This window comes from Felis catus, chromosome F1, assembly GCF_018350175.1.
Source record: "Felis catus isolate Fca126 chromosome F1, F.catus_Fca126_mat1.0, whole genome shotgun sequence".
Taxonomy (NCBI): domain Eukaryota; kingdom Metazoa; phylum Chordata; class Mammalia; order Carnivora; family Felidae; genus Felis; species Felis catus.
This window is the reverse complement of record NC_058384.1, coordinates 61672556-61692832: the sequence shown is the minus strand read 5'-3', so window position 1 is coordinate 61692832 and position 20277 is coordinate 61672556. Positions and strand designations below refer to the sequence as shown.

Genomic DNA, 20277 nt, shown 5'->3' with positions numbered 1-20277 from the left:
GCCCCTCCCCTGCTCATGCTCTGTCTCTCTCTCAAAAACAAATAAACATTAAAAAAATTTAAAAAAAGTAAATTCCAATCTTATCCTTCTTCTGTATTAGCATTTTGGCTATTCTTAAACTTTGCTTCTTAGCTATAAGTGTTAAAATCTGCTCAGAAAAAAACAGAATCTTCTTTGGAATTGAATTGAGTGCAAAAATGTTTTGGGGAGAATTGACACCCATGAATGAGTAAGACGTATCTCTCAATTTATTTAAGCTTTCTTTAATGTATTTCAATGACGTCATTTTTGCCCTAAACCTTTTGTCTTCACATCTTTGGATACATTTGTCCCTTGTACATTTTATCATCATAAACACACACACATATGCAAAATGTTTTATAATGCTTTCATAGGCTTTATAGCCATGCAATTAGCTTTTGCAGATTAATCTCATTCCTGGAAACACTGCTAAATTATTTTATTAATTCTAATAATTGATCTCTGTTTTGTTTTGTTTTTCTATGTAGACAATCATTTGAAAATAATGACAGTTTAATTTTCTTTTTTCCAATCCTTATACTTATTATATATTTTTTTGTAATCAGATCGAGCTGTAATCAGATCTAGGCTCCAATGCAATGTTGACTAGAAGTGATGACAGTGGGCCTTTTAAATCTTATTCCCAATTTGAAAAAGAATGCTTTTAATATTTGCCATGAAATATGGAGTTGCTATAGTTGTTGGCATATACTTTTTACCAGATGAGGGAAATCACATCTATTCCAAGTTTTCTAAGATTCTATTTTTAGAAGTCCTGAATATCAGCTGAATTTTATCAAAGTACTCTTCTGTATTCATTGAGATGACCATATATATTTTTTAGTCTTTTTATATATGGTAAGTCACACAAATGCATTTCCTCATACTGAACGTATGTTGGAATAAGTCTAATTTGCTAACGATGTATCATCTTTTTATACATTGCTAAATTTGATTTTCTGAGAGTGTGCTCAATAATTTTTTATCTAAATTTATGAATGAAATTGGTCCATAATTTTTATATAGTTATAATTTTCTTGTCTCATTTGAATTTGCAGCTAGATTATTCCTATAGAATGCATTAGCAATATTCCCTCTTTTTATAGTCTTTCAAAGGGTGTGTGAAAAATTGTGTGAACTTGCCAATTTTTTAAATGTTTGGTGGAACTCATCTATAAAACCATCTGGAACTGGTATGTTTTTGATGAGTAGATTATTAACTGGTTATTCATTTTAATGAATGGTTTTAGGTAGAATGTTTTACTAGTGATTTGGATCAGGTACTGGGCTAGTCAGGGTAGATATCAATCAACAGTCCTGGAAGGATCTGGAAGCCTACTGTCCCCAGAATTAACCATTAGTTGGTGGATTATAGAGAGGTTTATGGGATCCTTGAGGAAGGGTCAAATGTGGTCCAGGTGGCACTTGGGGATCAAGGTAGGGCCTCTTAGATGCTAATGTGTAGATGTTTTGATATTTAATAACTTATATGACCTGTATTACATTAACACAATGTGCCCTGGCTGAATACAAGATTTTTCTAAATTGGCTTAAAAAATTTCTATTTTTCTAATACATTTCTAATAATCAGCTCACTTTACTCGTATAAAATTGTTATAATATTTATTTACTATCTATTTAATCTTTGGTGCATCGGTGACTCTGTTCTTTTATTCCTAATATTGTGTTTTGAGGCCTCCTCTTTCTGTCCTTGTCTTTCTCTGTGATCGGTTTTGCAAAAGGTTTTTATTAGACTTTACAAGGAACCTACTTTTGGGTTTGCTGATGCTTTCCATTGTATGTTTGCTTCCTGTTTCATCTGTCTCAGCTCTTACCTTTTTTTTTTCTTTTGATTAATTAAAAGAATCAGCATTAATTTAAATTTCCCTCCAATCCAGCTTTTCCAGCATTTTCCAGATTTCACATACGCCGTTTTCATTGTCATTGTCATTCAGTCCAAAGGTGTTCTGAGCTGAAAGGGTTTCTCCAGCTGTTCCAGCTACCATTTTGCTGGAATTCAAGGGATCACTGGTCCTCTTTAACATCTCTGTGAGGACTAGGAAAGAAATGATTATTTAATTTTCTCATTAGAAATTGGTGTAACTGAAGTTTTAAATCAAAAAGAATCCTTTGTTTCTCATTATGCTTGCCAAAATGCCAGAAATGAAATAATTAAATAAAGGCATGGCTCCTTTTGACAATCTGTTAAAAATAAACAGGACAATTAATTTTTCTCTCTTGCTTGCTTGCATGCCCACCCCATGTATTTGTTCCAGCTTTATTGAAATATTATTGACACATAACATATGTAAGATAAAGATGTACAATGAGATGATTTGATGTGTGTGTAGATTGCAGAGTGATTACGACGATAAGGTTAGTTAACACCTCCATCCTGTCACATAATTACCTTTTCTGTGTGTGGTGATAACATGTAAGATCTACCCTCTTAACGACTTTCAAGGATGTAGTACAGTATTGCTAATTATAATCACCATGCTGCACATTAGACGCCCAGAACTTATTCATTTTATATCTGGAAGTTTGTACCCTTTGACCAACATCCCCTTTTCCCCCTCACTTTCCTGCCCCTGGGAACAACCAATCTACTCTCTATTTCTGTGCGTTAGGCTTTTTTAGGTTCCACATGTGAGAACATACAGTATTTGTCTTTCTCTGTCTCATTTATTTCATTGAACATAATGTCCTCAAAGTCCATCCATGTTGGGCAAAAAGTAGGTTTTCTTTTTTGAAAAAATATGGCCAAGTAATGTTCCATTGTGTGCAACTATATACACCGAGTAAGAGAAAGAGGGATATTGACTCATTGAGAAATAAAGACAGAGACCTTGAGGCAGCCCTTATGAACACAGAGACCCCAGATGTGCACACACACATAAACACACACATACATTCACACACACGGGGGGCCTGGCGAAGAGAGAATAGACAGAAAGGGAAAGGAGAGAGAAGAAAGAGGACAAAGCAGATTCACACAGAGAAGGAAAAGCAGAATAAGAAATACCCAAAGGGAGATGCAAGTTTAAAAATACAGAAATAAGGGTGCCTGGGTGGCTCAGGTGGGTAAGCGTCCAACTCCAGCTCAGGCTATGATCTCGTGGTTCACGAGTCTGAGCCCTGCATCGGGCTCTGTGCTGACGGCTCAGAGCCTGGAGCCTGCTTCAGATTCTGGGTCTCCCTCTCTCGCTGCCCCTCCCCTGCTCATGCTCTGTCTCTCTCTGTCTCAAAAATAAATAAAAACATTAAAAAAAATTTGGAAATACAGAAATAGGCCAAAGGATACAAAAACACACAAACATGCAAACACACACACAGACACACACACACACACGAAGAGAGAGTGTGAACCATTGTGAATGGATGTGAAATTCAGGAAGAGTCAGGGGCTCAGAGAGAATGAGAGCTAGAGCCGCACACGGAGGCAGAGAGGGACAGAGACAGCCATACGGAGGGAGAAAGACGAACTAGGACAGACACGGACAGAGGGATAGAGGGCCGGGGTTGGGCAGGTGCAAGACAGGAGGAGAGAATAACAAGACGGAAAGATGGGGAGAGTCTGTGAGAGATATCTACAGACAGGGAGCTGGAGAGAGGCCGGAGCCAGCAGCCCCCAGAATGAAGTAGTAAATAAATAAAAAGAATAAAGAAACCAGACAGCACCAGTTAGCGAGGTCAGGTATCATCCTATCTCTTCCTTTCAGCTCTTCCCTGTGCTGGAGGACAAAACACGGAGAGACAAACGCAGGCAGAATAAGGAATTGGGTCAACCTCACACAATGACTTTTTCAATATGGTGCGAAATGTCCAGAGAACATACTTTTTTAGTTTTCCTCTAGATGTTGGCATTGGACACTAGTGGTTCCAGTCAGCACAACATCTGGAAATGAAAGTTATATAGACGCCCCGGGGACCTGGATTAATCACCTTCCCTGCTGCTTCCTCCAATGAATCAGCAGCAACTTCGAACAATAAAACAGCCCTGAACTGGTGATTTCTCAAGGGTTTGTTAATGATGTGGTTCTCAAAAAATATATCAATTAAAAAGTACCTATTGAATGGCATAATTTATCACCCCGTTGCTGTGTGCTGTAGGGAAATTGTAAAAACCAAAAAATATACTTCCAGCATGTAAGGAATTCATAATTTAGTTATCGAAGATTAGACAAATAGATTACTATCTCAGAAGAAAAATAAGCCATGAAATGTTGAGATTCTGTGTATTTATTCTACTTATATAAATGTATAACGTTGACTAGAAAATAAGTTCTATGAGGACATTGAGTTTTATTTGTTTTGTTCATAAGATCCCCAGACCCTAGAATAGTACTTGGCATATAGTAGACACTCAATTTCTCATTGAAGGCATCTAAATGGCATTGGGGGTCAGACAGATTTATCTTTTACTATTTATCAGTTGTGTGGTCTTGGGCATGCTAGTTAGCTCACCTCAGTTTTACCATCTGTAAAATTGGATGACAACCTCACCACTGCCATAAGTCATCATGAAGACTAAATCGGGTAAGATATACAAACACTCAGTCCAGCACAGGAACAGTGGCAAACAGTTCAGAATGGCATATGTTATTCTGATTTATTACTGTCCAATTATTAACATAGCTTCTACCTCAAAACATGTTGCTGCTGGGTGGAAATCACTATAGCACTCCAAAAATTAAAATTGTATCTGGTTCAAAAAATATCTTATCATTCCAATTTTGGGGAATTAAGAGGACTCTTTCCTCAACCAAAATGAGTGAGTGCATTAGAATGATATTGTAGGAAATATGATACGTCGTCTTTAAATTCATAGACTTCTTATTTCGCTTACAAAACTGTATCGTATTAATGGCATCATTCGCTGCCGTATCACCAGCGACCATATTTGTATATGCACAAAAGAATTCTAGTTGTCTCTGTATTTGTCTGGTGTGATTCTGTGTGGAGGTAAAGGGTCAGGTCCCAGAAATGCAGATGTAAGAGCTAACTCGAACATCCCAGGGAACAGTGACCGATATTTCCAGTCACGTCCAATTGTGCTGCGGGCATAGAAACACACGGAGTGATGATGCTAAAAAAAGTCAGCACATTTTCAATTCAGATTGACACAATTCAAGAGATAGACATAACTGACATTTGTTCAATAATGTTCAAGGATGTCAAAGAATCTGTGAAAGAAAGTTTGATATCTCTAGTCAGCTTAAAGTCAAGTACTACACTGGGAAAATATGTTTCAGGCAGATGCAGATGTTCTCAGATGAAATGTTCCTTTAAAAACTTGAGGATGGGGGCACCTGGGTGGCTCAGTCAGTTGGGCGTCCGACTTCAGCTCAGGTCATGATCTCATGAATGTGAGTTTGAGCCCCGTGTCGGGCTCTGTGCTGGCAGCTCGGAGCCTGGAGCCTGCTTCGGATTCTGTGTCTCCCTCTCTCTCTGTTCCTCCACCACTTGCATTCTGTCTCTCTCATTCTCAAAACTAAAGAAAGATTTAAAAAAATTAAAAAACAAACAAACAAAACTTGAGAATGGCGTTCAGCCTTGGCACACCCAGAGCATCACTTAGGCTGGCCTCTTGGTAATCAGTCAATCAAACATCTCTTGCCCATGGCTGTGTGTGTGTGTGTGTGTGTGTGTGTGTGTGTGTGTGTGTATGTGTGCCTTAATTGTTTGGTTGGAATTTGGTCACAGACAGTGTACCGACAGAAATGAGATCTCTGTTGATATAGTTGAGACCCCAAGAATCACGAACTTAACCTTTTCTGGCTGCACTAGCCATTTGCCACCATTCACACACCTGATACACAGCCAGCTAGGAACTTTGGTCGTGTTTCGGGACATCACCATGCTTTTCCTTTTGTGTGCTAATTCTCAGGAGATTTCCACCACATCAAATATTCTCCTATTTTCTTATTTGCTTGTTCACATCCTACCTGTTCATTGAAATCCGTCTCAAATGACACCTTTATAGCCTTCCTCATTCTACCATGAGGTATAATTTCTCCCTTACATGAAATGCTCTCAGGCTTACTACTAAATTGTAAGGTTCTACATGGCAAAACCTCTTTCCACTTACGTTTGTATTTCCTGTAGAAAGAGACTCAAGACGTTCCAATAAAAGGTGCTCACATTAGTGACCCCAGCTGCTCCTTCCAACAGATATCCATAACTTTGCATGTAAGCTGACAGGGCCCTCCTGCTGCGGGCAGGCCATAATTCTCCACACCTTAGTGTGGGCATGCATTTGGCTGTGGCCAATGGCATGTTGGTACACGTTATGGGAGAAGAGACTGGCAAAGTGCTTGTGTGCCTGGCCTCCATGTTCTTGCTCTTCTGACATGACATGAGGAAGCCATTCGCAGGATGAGGATGAGAATACGGGACATACTGAGCAGAGTGGCTCCAGGTAAGATGCTCCAGTCAAGACCTGGAGAGCCCCTTGGCCTTCCAACAGGCATATAGGCAAACTCAGTCAAGATCAGCTGAGATGAAAAGGCAGACATGTAGCAAATAAATATCTATTGTTCCAGGCCACTGAGTTTTGTTTTTTTTTAATCTTTTTTTTGGGGGGGGGGGAGATCGAGTCATTTATTGATCATATTTGGAAAAAGAGTCAAGCTGCAAACAGAAGTCCAAGAAATTTATCCATTGTGGATATTAACTGGAGGTTGAAAATGTACTTAAATTTACAAGCAAAACAATTTATCTCACTTTAAAAATGTCACATACTTCAAATACGTTTATATTGTATATATAATACTCACTAACCGCACTTTAACAAAAACATTACATTTAAGCTTATATTATGTGCAAGGTACTGCACTAACTGCTTTATGTATTCGGCAAGGTAGGGGCACCTGGGTGGCTCAGTCGGTTAAGCATCCGACTTCGGCTCCGGTCATGATCTCGCGGTTCGTCGGTTTGAGCCCCACGCCAGGCTCTGTGCTGACAGCTCAGAGCCTAGAGCCTGCTTCAGATTCTGTGTCTGTCTCTCTCTCTTCCCCTCCCCTGCTCATGCTCTGTCTCGCTCTGTCTCTCTCAGTCTCTCAAAAATAAATAAATGTTAAAAAAATTATATTTGGCAAGGTATCAGGCCACTGAGTTTTGTAGTGACTTGCTGCACAGCAATTTTGTAACACCAGCCAATGGTCAGGTACCCAATAAATGTCTTCAAATAAACTGTAATACAATTATTTTCTAGATTCTCAAATTAAATATTTAAGGATTAATTTACTCACACTTAAAATGAGGAACAGTGAACTCTCGGAGACATTATGGATTCATTAAGTGCACGTTATAACGAGACTAAGCGCACAAGCTACAGGGATGTTGTGGTTCTGGGAAGTGTAAATTTCAGAGATGATGACCTGTGGAAAATGTGGAGACTTATAAGTGAATGGCAGTTGCTTTGTTGGATTTAGAACTGGCCAATGGACATGTCCCCAAAGGAGTGGAGTGGCAAACGTCAGTAGGGAAGATGATTTTTAAGCGAGCGCCCGTCTCCAGCATCACCCATACCTGATCGATTCGTGGCTATTCAGTGTTCTTTCTGAAGCATGAAGCCCAGTGACAAGCTCTGCATATGGGGGCCCTACACCAAGTGTAAGGACTACAGAAATATCAGGGGTGCTGGTGATGGTGATGGTGATGATGGTGACCCGTGAGGTTCTGGTCATCCCTGGCTTTCTCAGATTTTATTTCACGACACAATCTGAACTTTAAAATCCCTGTTCTGCCTTTTTACGAAAGTCATATTAAGGTGGGGATTTTTTTGACATGAATACCATAGGAATAAAATAAAATGACTGTAAATGTCAGGCAAGAGAACAGACCATTTGTCTTTACTTTGAACCCTAAAGCTCAGTTCTCTCAAAGCCCTAATAATAGGCTTATATTTATAAAAAGTATGTTCACTATTGACATCTTTTCTCATCCCCAATCCAGCCTTGCGAGACAAATAAAGGTATGTATAAACATTCCCTCTCCCCCCCCCACCCATTCAACAGATGGTATAGTTACAACCCAGACAGACCAAGGTATTTTCCCCAAGGTTATACCAGAAACGAACGGTAGAGCCGGGATCAGAATTCGGGTCAGCTGCCCCAGGGCATATATTGCTTGATGATATTGTCTCTCACAAATATATGTGGCCAGCTTCTTCCAAAAATGTAGTGCAAATGGAAGAAAAGCTTCCAGTCACCACGCCTACCGTAACCTTCATGCAAGTTGTCATATAGATAGCTGAGGTGCCGAGAGTCAAGTGAACAGAGTTGGCCGACGTGTGTGATTTGAGTGGTGAAAAGCTTTGACTGCTGAGCTCAGGTGTCTCTGGGTTGTGAGGCTGCATCTCCTGGACAGAAATGGAGGCAGAACGAAGTGTGCATCTAAATTACTGTCACTTGTTATTGATTTACTGATGGCTTCTAAAAATGTCGCATTTGAACTGTCAGTGAATTTGCCTACTGTTGGCACGAGTGATGAAAGCAAGTGTGAACCATAATTGATTAGGCCTCATTTGCTTATCTATATTATGCTAATTAGATCTGCAATCTTTCCCTTTGTACCATCACCCAGTGACAGAGTAAATCAGGGTGATTGGGATGCAGATAGGATTAGAGGCAAGAATGTAAGATTGAACAGCCCCCATCTTATCAGAGAGGAAGTTTGTTTCTTGACGATACTTGTCCTTAGAAATAGAGCTTTATGTGACTCCCTTTCCTGGTGTTTTCTTTGGGATGGCTTTGCTGAAATTAATTTTAACTTTCTGGGACCCAGACCTTGAACGCTTTTGGGGAAACCCTGTCCTCTGGCTAGTGATGATGTGATCAGAGTGAGAGATCTTTTGGCAAGAGACTAGGACCGCATTAGAGACTCTCCCAGGCAACTTCTGATAGTCCCGGGGGAACCTCAGTTTATTCTCCCTGACCTTCCACCTGCCCACAGGAAGTGAAGATTTTCTTCCATTTTGCAAGAGGTTAACTGGACTTCAAAGGCCGAAGTGTCCCGGAGTCTAAACTTTTAAGAGTTTGCTTTAAAAAAAAAAAAAATGTAATGTTTATTTATTTTTGAGAGAGAGAGAGAGTGAGCAGGGGAGGACAGAGAGAGAGAGAGAGACAGAGTCACAGAATCTGAACAGGCCTCAGGCTCTGAGCTGTCAGCACAGAGCCCCGCGCAGGGCTTGAACTCACGAGTGGTGAGATCATGACCTGAGCCGAAGTCGGACGTTCAACCAACTGAGCCACCCAGGTGCCCCTGGAGTCTAAACTTTTAAATAAACTTTTTAGTGGCGATACTTATATAACTTCAACGCAGCACATAGACCTAAGGAGCGTCCGATGCTGGCTTAGGGGAATCCACTAACCTCCAAGCGTGTGTTGAACACTCACTTATCGGCCAAAGTATGGTTATTGGGCAATCTGTGTGACAATCTCGTAATGTGCTTGTTAACGTAGAGACTTGTGAAGCCCACCCCAGCAATTTCTGAATCAATCTCTGGCATTGGCATCTGAGTAGCCACACTTTTAGCAAATTCTCTGGATAATTCCTATTCGTATCAAAGCGTGAAAACTATGGTCTTAGTGGGATTTGATCACACGGAGCATAAGAAGGAGATTCTGGCCATAATTAGCTTCAAATCTAGATAGGATGATGATGATGATGGTGATGGTGATGATAACATAACAAAATTAATAAACAAGATTATTTTAAAACCTCAGGAAAGGAACATTAAAAAAATGACTAGACATCTAGTCTAGTCTAGTACTTGTCAAATGAATTTTATGTCTCAAATCCCATAAGGAACCCAACACATAAACTGTTACTGTTGAAAGGGCACGGGACCTGATGCCCTGTCATCTTGGTCACTCTCTTTTTTTCTCACCGTGGCCTCCAGGAATATGAGGGACTTTGTGTTTCCCCTGGGAAAATCATGATTGTGGAGAACAAGTTGAAGCAACCAACAAACAGTAGAAAAGATGCTCCAGCTCATTAGCCATCAGAAGGATGCAAATTAAAACAACTCTATACCCCTCACATTGGCAAAAATGTAAATGAGTTGGCTAGACTAGCAGGCGTGGAGTGCTCTTAAACGTTGCTGGTGAAATTAAATGCTTACAGTATTTTTGAAAGTTCTGACAATATACTTTTTCTTTGATGCGGCAATCCTGTTCCTGGGGATTTATCCCACAGAAATGAGAGGACAAGAACACACGAGGATGTTTATTGCAGCGTTTTCTGTTGCTAAACACCGAGAACGAATAAAGGCTCATTGATAGGAAAATGGAATTGTAGCCTACCCATATGATGACAGGTTATGCGGTCATTAAGATGATTAACGTAGTCCTGTGCCAGGAAGCTTAGAGAAATTATCAGCATGTATTTTTACTTGAGAACAAGTATATTTTAGCAACACCAAATTTCGTAATATCAGGCAAGTCCTCCATATAGATATATTTTATCGTAGATGCATGTTTTTATATGAGCATGATGAAAGTTGGAGGGTTGTTCATGTTGTTAGTGTTGAGCATTGGAGCAGAGAGGAAAGGAAGATAAAGGGGAAAACACTGTGTAAAGAATACGGTCTGTGAGGGGCGCCTGGGTGGCTCAGTCGGTTAAGCGTCAACTTCAGCTCAGGTCGTGATCTCGTGGTTTGTGAGTTCGAGCCCCGTGTTGGGCTCTGTGCTGACAGCTCAGAGCCTGGAGCCTGCTTCAGATTCTTTGTCTCCCTATTTCTCCGCACACACCCCACCTCACGTTCTCTTTCTCTCAATCTTTCAAAAATAAATAAACATTAAAAACTTTTTTTAAATAAAAAAATTAGGGTCTGTGGTATAAACACAAGCTACGTCCCATTTATGTGTAACTGTGCATCTGTCATGTACATGCAAAATGTGAGATAGAAAGATAGTCGCCAAAATTATTAATAGTGGTGGGATTTCAGTTAACTTTTATCTCCCTCAGCCCCTCGCCCCGCCCCTGCCCCCAGCAAAGACACGTTGTGAAAAATAAAAGCAAAACTGATTTTGTTCAAAACTCATTTTGTAAATAAGAAATCTAAAAGTCCGGGAAATGTGGGTGAGGTGATTTACCTCTGGTCAAATAATAAGTGAATGACAGAGTATGGATCAGAACCTTGCTCCCCACCAGCACTAACGATCAGCAGTCTTTGCTGATGTAGCTTAGAGAGATTATCAGTACACAGTAGACAGACCCTTGTAGATGGTAGGACATAAATGAGTCTAGGGACGGAAAAATAGCCCATAAATACCATTTCAAAAAGTACCCTTGAAGAAACGGTAAAATGAATTTGTATATGTTTCGTATGTATTCATACATACTGATTTGGAAGTGGAACACTTGACCTTATTCTGTTTGTCATCCAAACTACTTCTACAAGATTCAAGAACTGTGAGATTATGGTAGAGTCCATTAACAGGGCAAGCCACTTCTGTCCTAAGACACAGAGATTTTGAGTGTTAGTCTGACCTCGTTTTTCAAGAAAAGCTCTACATTCTAAATGTTGTTTACAATTTTTTCTTTTTTTACTATATTCCACCGTTTCATTGGAGTATAGTTACAAAAGTCACAAGGTGTATTTTAAGCTGGGAATATTTTCTAATGCTGCCAATCTTTCTCACCTGAGGAAACAATGTTATGGAATAAAAAGATACTCAAAGAAGTTCTCAAAACAATATTATCAGTTCTATTCAAAGCCATTGTGTGTTTTTTTTTTTTTAATTACGGCTTACTGGTTTTATGGCAGTAAGTATTATTAATATACAAAGAAATTAACCAAGTGATTAAACGTTGGACTGGGGGCGCCTCGGTGGCTCAGTTGGTTAAGTGTCTGACTCTTGATTTTGGCTCAGGTCATGATCTCACAATTGGTCATGAGATCGAGCTGGGCGCGGAGCCTGCTTGGGATTCTCTCCCTCTCTCTGCCCTTTCCCCACTCCTGCTGCTCTCGCGCGCTCTCTCTCTCTCTCTCTCTCTCTCAAAAAAATAAATTAATTAAAAAAATGGCGGGCCAGGTTAATTATTATGGTCCTGAAAATGAGAGCACATAGCACGATCAGGGTTCAAACCCTGGGCAGTCAGCTTCCAAAACTCGTACTCCCCCTCACTGATTCCATTATGTGATAACCCTGGCCACTGCTAATGTCTACTAGTTCAAACCTTATTAAGCATGAGACGGAATTGGCTGTGTGGTGGTCCAGTTGACCTCTTTGGTGATTCCAATCCATGAGGCATTTGTACAGGTTTTCCAGCCAGACACCCACTGACAGGCCTGATCGTTGGAAGGTGTTATGAATGGTGTCTGACACATTTAAAGTGTTTAACAAATGCTAACTATTATAATTAAGTGCATAACTTAGCTCCCAGCCCCTGCGTGTGGCTGATGAGTTTTCTCATGGACAAAGTCCATCTTGTCAGCTACCAACAACCAATACTACCGCCCACGACAGTATCCAAAAATGGGAACCGTCACGGGTAAAGCAGAGCGAAGTTCCATTGCTCTCAGCTGAAAGGCCTCAAGGGTCTTGGTCTTGCCGTGATTCAGTGTGGCCTGTGGGCAGGGCCGACTAGTCCCCATGGCCTTTCAGGCACATTAGACACACCTTCCCCCATCACGGAACACTGATTGTGTTGGATCCAGAAAGCTGCCACAACAAACACACAGATCTGCAGTGTCTCTTATGTGAACTCTTCCTCCCGAGATGTTGTGCTGTATGTGGAGGTTTCACTAATCCGCATGACTCCTCTGAGAGCCTCGGGTTTTTACGGATTGTTCAGCAATGTTTAGATATCATGGTGTAACACATCCACTAGATCTTTGAGGTAGAGACTCACGTAAACCCGCTTCTCCTAACGAGATTATATCACAGGACATATGTTGGGAGAACAACAGGAGTTATGTTATAGGCTTTTTAACTTAATCATGAAGAAAACTGCTTCCTTTGAATTATATTCTTCTATGCCTAATTTACCAAGTATAACCAAACCTATGGGAAAGTGATATCCTAATTAGAAAGAAGCCGTTATGCTTATTTAACATTCCCTTCTAATGGTTATTACTTACAGATAATGCTGGCTCCTGATAATGTTAAAGCTTTATGAAAACTCTGTCCACACAAAAAGTTAACGATTATAACCTGCTAAAACTGTCCAGCCTGAACCTGCTTCTGATCCAGGCACGCGTCCCATGGTCTAGCTGAAGATGCCTGTTGCTCACAGAATCAGTCCTGCCTGGCCTACTCCTGCCAGATACAAACACTTCTCCAGTTGTGCGTTCAACCCTTGGAGCCATCAATATCATTCATTGCTCTTTATTTCAGTTCAGTTCTCTCCTTGCCTCATTCTTTGAATTGGATATATGCTGTTCTCTCTCCCCCCGACCCCACTCTCTTTCTCTCTCTCTCTCTCTCTCTCTCTCTCTCTCTCTCTCTCTCTCACGCAATTCTCTTTATATGACAAAGATCTTAGCTGCCCTTGATGACCAGCCTTTTCCTTTCCAGATTTACTACCGTGTCCCCTTAATGACTTCCTCATTGAATTGACCCCCAAATATCTTTCCACATTAGCTCTATTCTATTGGATTGTAAGCTACCTGGGGGTAGAGCTTGCGTCACATTGATATCATGTCTCCAGACCTTATCGTGTTCAGCAAATAAATTTCTTAAATGTTATTACATGAAATTAGAATGACTTAGGAGGTTGTAGCAATAGTCTAGATCAGAGAAACCAAAGCATCAAGTGTGAAATAGCTCAGTGCTTACGAGGCAGAAAGTATGTAAGATGTGCAGCCAACAAAATAGGATTGGGTGACAGACTATAGGTTCCTGTCTGAATGACTGAGAATATGCTTGGGAGAATGGCAATGACCTTGAGGGGTGTTGTGAAAGGGAACACATTTTCAATTCCCTCAGTTATACCCATGAGATTATTAGGCTAGGATGGATCTAGACCTTGCTGGTAGGCATGAGCTCACTCCTGAAGATCGATGAACTATGGGAAAGTTTAGAAATGGAAACCACAATGCTAGTCTAAGTATATACTCCACAAAAGGGAGTGGTACTGACCCAATGGATGGAAATCAAGAAACCAGAAAATTCAGAGATAAGTTAGCAGAAAATCTTGTGAGGGTGAGGGTACAGGGTTCAGTGTTGTCGATTGTCAACTCCTTTGAGCCTCTCTTTATCAGGGTCCTGAGGACCCAAGGCAAGTTTCTGTCCTCAGAGCGGGGGTGGGGGGGCGGTCAGTGGAGATGATCCTATTGTATTATGGAAATTAATGGTTCTTCTTAATGTATGGGGTGTCCTCACAATTTACTCATGCGAACCAGAGCAGCTTCAAGCATTATTTTTCAATCCCTTTTATTAGATGTGCTGGGTCTGACTCAGCAGACTTCAGGGACTGGCTGGCCTCTGGACCTGGCTGATGCGGATAACTGCATTTATTAAGTTGATAGGCACAGTGGGGCCGTGTCCCCATCCCAAACCCCATCTGTTTTGAATCTTACCCAGTCACTACAAGCACATGGCTTAAAATCTGATGAAACAGGTTGGAGGAGGTGGTGATTTTAAAGAGGTTCTGAAAATAAAAGCATTGTGAAGGTAACTGATATATTTTTCCACTCGTGTCATTTCCTTCCTTAGAGAAGACAGGGTGAATTATTTGGGATTGGGGAGAGGCAGCAGTTCAATAGAGCAGAGCAGGGTCCAGGTTTGAAGCCAATGGTCTGTGTTCGAGTCTCGATCCCAGTATAAGGCTTTATGTACAAACCATCTGTGTAACCAACTTATAGAGCTGATTTGACCCATTGCCGGTATACACATCAAACTATTTTTATATTTTTATAGTGTTATGTCCTTATTATTTCAGGGGGAACCTGTTGGCTTTTGATCTCTTCCAGGATTTTCTTTTTTAAGTTTTTTGGAGTCAGTTTTAAAGCTTCTATTTCATAGTAATTTAAAGGGCAACTGTATTCTTTTTAATTTTTTTTTAACGTTTATTTACTTTTGAGACAGAGAGAGACAGAGCATGAACAGGGGAGGAGCAGACAGAGAGGGAGACACAGAATCCGAAACAGGCTCCAGGCTCTGAGCTGTCAGCACAGAGCCCGACACGGGGCTTGAACTCACGGACCGTGAGATCATGACCTGAGCCGAAGTTGGACGATCAACCGACCAAGGCACCCAGGCACCCCAAGGGCAACTGTATTCTTATTAAACCTCTTTATTGGTTGTCACTGATCCCCCTAGATGACAAATGGACAGAAGTGGAGTCTCTGTGTAGCACGTGTGGGACCCATGGAGAAGAACCTCCTCTGCAGAGTTCCCTGAGGTGAGGGAACTTTCTTGGTTCTGGCTTCTTCCAACCCCTCAGCCCTCATGCACAGGGATATACTTCACAGCTCTGGGCTGCTGTCCACCGGTGGCCAGTAGGGTGTTGGCAAGGGAACTCCAGCAAGTTCTTTCTTTGGGTCCACTTGGTCAGGGGGAAGCTAAACATGGCTGCTCCCTGGTTTCTTCTCTCCTCATTTTTTCGTCCCTCCGTTCAAGTAGGTGCAGGTCACATGTTGCAAATCCAATGCCCGTGCAACCATCCATCCAGACACTGAGATGTCTCATGCCCTTTCTTGTCGACATGGCTATATTTGGAGTTTGCTTCACTTGGCTTTTGGTAGGCAAAAATACCCCTTCCTACCCTTCTTTAATGACAAGGCAGAAAAAAAGCCAGACTGACACATTTCGATTGAGTTGATTGTTGGCTCTTAAGAAGCCCTGTGAGTACTGTTTAGATCAGTTATTGACAGATTTCTTTAGAATATAGGTTAGGGTGCCTGGGTGGCTCAGTTGGTTAATTGTCTGACTCTTGATTTCGGCTCATGTCATGGTCACACGGTTTGTGGGATGGAACCTTGCATCAGGCTCTGCACTGATCGTGTGCAGAGGCTGCTTGGGATTTTCCCTCTCCCTCTCTCTCTGCCCCTCCCTTGCTCTCTCCCTCTCTCTCTCAAAATAAATAAATAAACTTAAAAAAAGAACATGGGTTATTTATCATCTCTTTGCCCCCCCCCCCCGCAGTTTGAAGCCGATTCCCTAATTCCAGAGCCAAAGAAAATATCCCACTTACTATTATTTTACATTTAATTTCCATGTGCTCAGAATTTTTTTTTTTTTAAGTTCTCTGGGGGAAGAAAAGTGTTTTCTCTGAGGGCTGGGAAGAACTGTAACTAAAGCCATTAAAACGTCATTGTCACTTCTGGGATTGTCTCCCTGGGATATCACTCCAGGGAAGGCGCTAGGTGTCTTTTTGATAGCCTGGACCCTCTCGCACAGTCCCTTTATCCTCGTGGCTTCTGAGTTGGTCCCTGACCTCCAAAGATTACCCAATTGGTGCAGAATCCTAAACCTACCAATCTTTGTTATATGCCATTACGTCCTTTCTTCAGAAGGAATTTCGTTGGAGTTCACTGTTAGGCACTAGATCAAGAGAAGTTATTAGTTAATTTTGTTTGTTTGTTTGTTTCCTCACACGATGACATTAACACTAAGACTATATGCTTCATGATGTTTGCAACATTTGAGAATTAAGACCATACATGGAAAGAAGACCAGTTGTGCATATAAAGTGTTATTAACGGTGATTAATTAGGGCACAAAGCCAGTAATAAATACTAAGTGTCAAATAATAGGCTCCAATTTATTTTTACCTTGGGCATTCCAGGTGTCTGCATACATTTTTACTGAGTTGCAAAGATGCATGATCTAGTGTAGGCTGTGTTCTGATCTTCACGGAGTGTTCCTTTCCTTGGGAAGAAAATGCAGTTATGCCCACCACCAAAGCTAATTTTAACTCAACTTTCTGAACAACTTGAGTTCATACTCCATTGTCAGAAAGGGTAATTAATGAACCATCAAGAAACAAAGGTTGGATAGCTTCCTCTTCCTTTTTCACATGCCAAGCCATTTTTCTTAATGGCAGAGTTCAGAGCTGAGTACACACACAGGCTAAAAGGAGCTTATAGGAGGTGGATGTTTTTATCTTTCCTGTTGGTTGCTGTGTTGAACTTTCTGGGCTTTGTGTGTTGACTCAATTTTCATTTCCTAGTCAGTTCTACTCCACACCTGCTCTTCAAAGGCATTCCCTGCTTTCAGAGATGAGCAAACTCCAAGGCTGCCTTGTCCCATTACAGGACGAAGGGGACTGGTTAATTCTCAAGCATGTTTATTAGCACCTTAGGGGCTGTGGAGCCTGCTCCCACTTCTGCGTTTGCTCTGGGCCTTGCCCATGAAAGAAGAAAATTAAAACAGTGCCACCAGTTTTTCACCTGTGAGGTGGTTTTTTGGGGTGTGTGTGTGTGTGTGTGTGTGTGTGTGTGTTTCTTTGTGGGGGGGGTGGTGAAAGGGCCATGGGCAAATGGAACATCTATGAACATAAAGATGTAATAGCAGGACTTACCCCTTATTTGTCAAAGGGGCCCTGTTTTGAAGGCATCCCCAAATCTGGTGGAAGTTGTTATTCAGTGAAGTCAGAGAGTAGACATGATGGACACGTTTCAAGAAGAAGAAATACCATATGATGTGGTGGGAACAAAACGCAGAACCACAGGGTAGGAACCGTTTCCTTCTCCCCTTCAAAGTGGAAATAATTGCATTTTTTGAAGGGTACAAAAGTAATTCATGGCCATTGTGAACATATTAGAAAATACAGAGAAAATTTTTCAAAAAGGAGAATAAACATAATCTTAGCGCACATGTTTGAACAAATAGCTACCAATTCCTTGTGCTCCAGCTTTATTCTTTGGAATCACCTGTTTAGGCATGCCTTAGTGCTCCCCAATTCAATGAAATTTCCTGACTTGGGGGCTCAGGACCATGATGCTTTTCTTCACGGACTTGCTGGCAATCATAAATGACTCAATTGTGCATTTGCTATAGGACAGACCTTATTCTGGGGACCCAACAAGTATGAGCTTATTTAATTCTGACGCCACCACCGTGGGGTGCACTTTAATATCATGTCTGTTTACAGATGAGAAAACTAGGGCTCAAAGAAGTCAAGTAACCGACACCACTCACAGTTATTCAGCAATGGAGGTAGGAGTGTGAATCCATGACCTTCAGCGCCCATGAGCCATGAGCCTAACCTTCACACTTTACTGCCTTTCTCTTGTAGGAATGCAAGGAGAATCCTCAGTGATAATCTGGCTCTGTAGATATATGAAGGCAGATAAATGGGACTACGAACAAAATTTTCTTTTCCCTAGAGGACTACACAGGTCAGTCTCTTACCTCTGGTCTAAGATCTACTCAAATTCTTTCCTTTCCCCAGGTTAAGAGACCACTGTGTCCACAGGGAGGTGTGGTTAAAGTTCAGGTGCCTTGGGCATGCAGAGGACACAGGATTCAGCCTTGCATGTTGGTTACTTTGCAAACAGTATTGTATTGATTTTGGCCCTAGCAATGGGAACACGAGCAGCCACACATTTATGTGCCCTTTTTGCTCAAGTGAGAGCAAAGTCTTAATCAGGCCCAGACATTTAGAATCCTATATTAAAGAGAGATATATAGATATGAATCCAATAGATGGTTGCTTCTGTCATTTTACTTTAATTGTAACTTTGCAACTTCAACAACAGAAGATCCATTAGGCTTTCCCCCTCAATCAATACACAATATATTATCAGTCTAGACGACCAAAAACGACTTGTATAAAATATCAGCGCGTCACATTTTCATTATGTAAATGGAACTCTGCAGGAGAATTAATTGATTATTCAGTTACTATGGATCAGTCTCAGATGTCTTAGTGAGATAAGAGAGAAACTTATCAAGCCTCTCCAGTGACTATAACTTAAAAAGGAACAAGGTAAAAAAAAAAAAAAAAGAGAGAGACAGAAACACAGAGCACATTTCGCTTTCATTGGCAGCCTGGGCGACACCTATGAAATGTTGAGAGAGAGAAGAAATCCATTACCAAGTTTATCAGCGATGGAACGTCGAGAGGTATTAGGGCTGGCTACCGTTTGATATCAACGTTTTCAAACCACACAAACAAAACCGTGATACAGGCAGCTAGCGGCTCCCCAGACTGTCTGGGCCCCGAGTAATTCACACCTGGACTGTCTATAATTATAGCAGGGTTGTTTAAGTAATATATGGACCCATTTCTTTTTTCTTGCAGGGGTGGAGGCTGGGGAACGAGGGAGAGTTTTATCTTTAGCTTCATGACGGAATGAAGAAGAGATATGAGAAGGCGAGTAGGTTCTTCTTTTTCCCTCCCCTTTTAAGTATTGAAGAAAAACAAATGTTCCCATTGCTACTACAGAAATATATGGGTTTGGTTGTAAATGGATGTGCTTTGTTTTTAGGAAACATGCAACAGCTATATGCGTTAGGGTCTCCTGGTAATAGTCTGTGCCACCCATGTTCCGATACTAGCCTTGCTCAGAGATGTTTTGAGACCTTTTTTTTGGGAGGGGGGAATTGACTCCAGGACATTCACAGCACCTTGTCTGGAGTGGTCTGAGTGGTCAGTCTGGTGAAGACTGTGTTTAGGTTTCACAGAATAGTCAAAATGCTTTACATACTGAGGGAGGTGAATAAGAAGGCTGTTAAGATTGAGTAAGATTTCTCTGTTTCACAATGAGGTTTTAAAAAGCAGCAAAACTGCCTGGCTATAAAACATAACCATTTCTTTTAAATTTTGTTTTGTTTTGTTTTGTTTTGTTTTGCAATGCTCTGAAGGCAGGTTACAAAACATTGGAAACAAGGACAGCATTGGGGAGGACTATATCATGATTCCTAAAGTGACCATTTTGAGAAGCATTTGGCTATTTCAGATATGACATTTAATACCAACCGAGCCAAATCAAGTCAAATGACCTTATGACTTTATATTTACTTGGTGTGTTTAAGCCAGGCAGAACTGGTAAGAGCCAGGGATGCTTGGCCAATAGAGATATAAAGTCCTGCCTGAACTGAGCGACTCCTATTCAGCTTAACCACCTTGTTGCCAGGTAGGAAATTAGTGCCAATACGGCTGAATGTTCTGATTTTTTTAAAGAAGCAGGAACCATAGGGGCGCCTGGGTGGCTCAGTTGGTTGAGTTTCTGACTTCGGCTCAGGTCGTGATCTCAGGGTTCAGGGGTTCGAGCCCTGCGTTGGGCTCTGTGCTGACAGCTCAGAGCCCGGAGCCTGCTTCGGATCCTCTGTCCTCCTCCCTCTCTGCCCCTCC

At 41.3% G+C, this 20277-nt stretch overlaps 1 protein-coding gene across 1 annotated transcript in view; it reads left to right on the top strand.

The window, feature by feature from the left end:
- The window catches only part of LOC123382742, a 95042-nt gene extending 74975 nt beyond the window's left edge, over window positions 1-20067 (top strand). The window contains exons 4-5 of the mRNA XM_045048632.1: window positions 18217-18319; window positions 19225-20067. The gene's annotated coding sequence lies outside the window, so the exon portion shown is untranslated. The remainder of the gene's footprint in view (window positions 1-18216; window positions 18320-19224) is intronic.
- The last annotated feature ends 210 nt before the right edge of the window (window positions 20068-20277 follow it).